Raw genomic sequence first — 2,615 nt, forward strand, 5'->3', positions numbered from 1 at the left:
GTGCACCTTCTCTGGGCCAGGTGCTAATTAGGCCAGGGAAATCAGATCTAGTCCCTGTCTTTGTGAAGATGGCGTCCCAAAGCCAGTGCTTGCAGGACAACCAGGGTGTGGTACAGAGTAACATGGGAGGCTATGCCAAGTTCATCCCTTCCCTCCTGTGCTGTCACCATTTATCTGCAGTTTTTGCGTCTGTCACTGGATCAGGAAATTCTCAAGGGCAAGAACCTCATCAACTCTATGCCTTGATTGTGGGGCTACCTTGGCGGAGATGCTTACTCCACAGTCGACTGACCAGCAAATGAGTATAGCGGCTGCAGAGGGGAGGAGGGAATGGTATGCTAGAAGGTCAAGAAGAGAGGACATTGCCACTGGACCTGGTAAGATGAGTCTGATTCTGTTAGGCAGAGAGGAAAGAGGTTACTGCATGGACAAAGGTGGGAGGGTGAATACCCTAATGTGGTCAAAGCAGGATACAGACAAAGGTGGAGGAGGAGATGCATCTGGAGAAGCTGACAACAGGGAAAGACTTGTAGCTCTTCCAGGAATCTAGAGCTGTTTCCTTTGCATGATGAACCAAGACAGGTGTGTGAGCAGGAGGTTGGGGGGTATGGATCAGATTGGTGGATTAGAAAGATAGGCTGGCTTGTTGGTGTCAAGATGAGGGTGAAACCTGCCCCATAGATTGGGCTCATCCTGTGTGGGAACATTCAGCAAAGGATGCAAGGCCTAAGGCACAGTTGTTTGCTTCTGAGTCCTCCACACCTAAGATAGCAGCCCTGGGTATCCTGATTTATAGAACACTTCCTTCTTTTGCCTCCAGCTACTACACCATGTCTACTGCATAAGTACAGTGGTCCAGGTTGGGTGGCAATTCAGACCTAGAGCTACAACTGCCCAGAAAGGACATTGCTTGGAAGCTATCCATGTCCTGATACTGTTTTCTCTCACGTGAAGAAGGCATGGGGGCTCACAGCAAACTGTGACTCGTCCCCTTTCCACACTTCCTATCATCACTGGGTTCCTGTGATGACCTGTTTTGCTTTTCCCATAAATGAGCAAGACAGCTGTGAGATGTGTTCTGGGAGCTGGATCACTTCTCCAGCACTTCCAAAACCAACTCTGGCTAAGTCAGAGATGGGTGAATTTACTCCTTTAAGAAGGACCTGGAGGCTTTACCAAGGGTGGTATATCCTAGTACTCCCCTTCAGTCACCAGTGCCATGCTGCCATTAGGAATTATGTTTGTGGCTTTGTAGTTGGTGAAGGGCTTGACGTAAGCACCCCTGAGATGGGTTGTAGTGATGGCAGCTTAGCCTCTCCATCTCACAGAAGAGGAAGGTAAATGGCTGATACCCAGTAGAGAGGATGCCTGCCCGATGAAAGCATAGGGAGAAAGAAACATCCAGCAAGAATGTGATCTGTGTTAGGTCCTCCCTTCTGTGAGCCTCACAATCACTCAGCAAAGGGCAGTGGTCTCCCTGCTTTACAAATGAGTTGCCAAGAGGTAAAGTGGCTCATCCAGGATTACACAGCAAATAAATACCACATTTCTAACCAGAAAATCTGAAATGCAAAAGGTTCTGGCTCTGAGCACTTTGGATAGAGGATATACACAACCTAAGATTTCTACCCAGCTTCTGTGAGCCTTCAGTCCCATGTGCCTTTCCTGTCTTACAGGGCAAGGGGAAGGACCATCTTAAACAGAATTTCCCCTTCCTTCCTTCCTTCCTTCCTTCCTTCCTTCCTTCCTTCCTTCCTTCCTTCCTTCCTTCCTTTCCTCATTCCTTCCTCTTTCTCCCTTTCTCTCTTTCTCTTTCTTTCTTTCTTTCTTTCTTTCTCTTTCCTTCTTTCTTTCTTTCTTTTTCCCGTCTTTTTCAAGAGGGTTTTGCTATGCAGTTCAGGCCATCCTTGAATTCATTTTGTAGCCAAAACTGGCATAGAACTCTCAGCAGTCCTCATGACTCAGGTTCCCAAATTCTGGGATTACAGGCATGTACCACCACATCCAGCCTAAACAGAACTTCTTGACAAAAGTGGATTTCCATCTGTTGCTTCATTTAAACTTCCCTTGTAGCCCTGTGTGGCTTTTACAGTCAGGAACCCAAGAGCTTGATGGATGCCAGTGATGCAGAGTCATTGAAACCAATCTTGCCCAAAACAAGAATCCCCTGGGGGTAGACTCATGCCAATACTAACCTCACTTAGAGAGGAGGATGACAGAGGTTGGGGTAAAGGAGGGCAGCCTGGCATGGTCCTCTGGCTCAAAACTCACCCACTCCTTCCCCACGTGTGAATATGCCAGCTGGAACAGCTCTGTGGCATGTTCTCTTTTGGGGCCTCCTTCCCTCACTCCATTCTGAGTCCACTATATGCTGTTTAGTTGTTAAGGGCCAGTTGTATGGTCTCAAGTGGCAGGCTTCCCCTTGCCCTGTAACAGACTTTATCCTTAGAGCAGTAGAGAGCCATAAAGCTTTTTAAATAGGAGTGAAGTATGGTTAGTTCTGTGCTTTAGAAAGATCATTGTCAGACAAGAAAACCTTTAACAGTCACCCATCTGGCACCCTTCCTAACTACCTCTGGCTTATATTAGCCAGGCTCCCTACAGTAAATAGTCTA

Source organism: Cavia porcellus, unplaced genomic scaffold, assembly GCF_034190915.1.
Source record: "Cavia porcellus strain 051 isolate PalLab524CR breed Dunkin Hartley unplaced genomic scaffold, mCavPor4.1 scaffold_9, whole genome shotgun sequence".
Taxonomy (NCBI): Eukaryota; Metazoa; Chordata; class Mammalia; order Rodentia; family Caviidae; genus Cavia; species Cavia porcellus.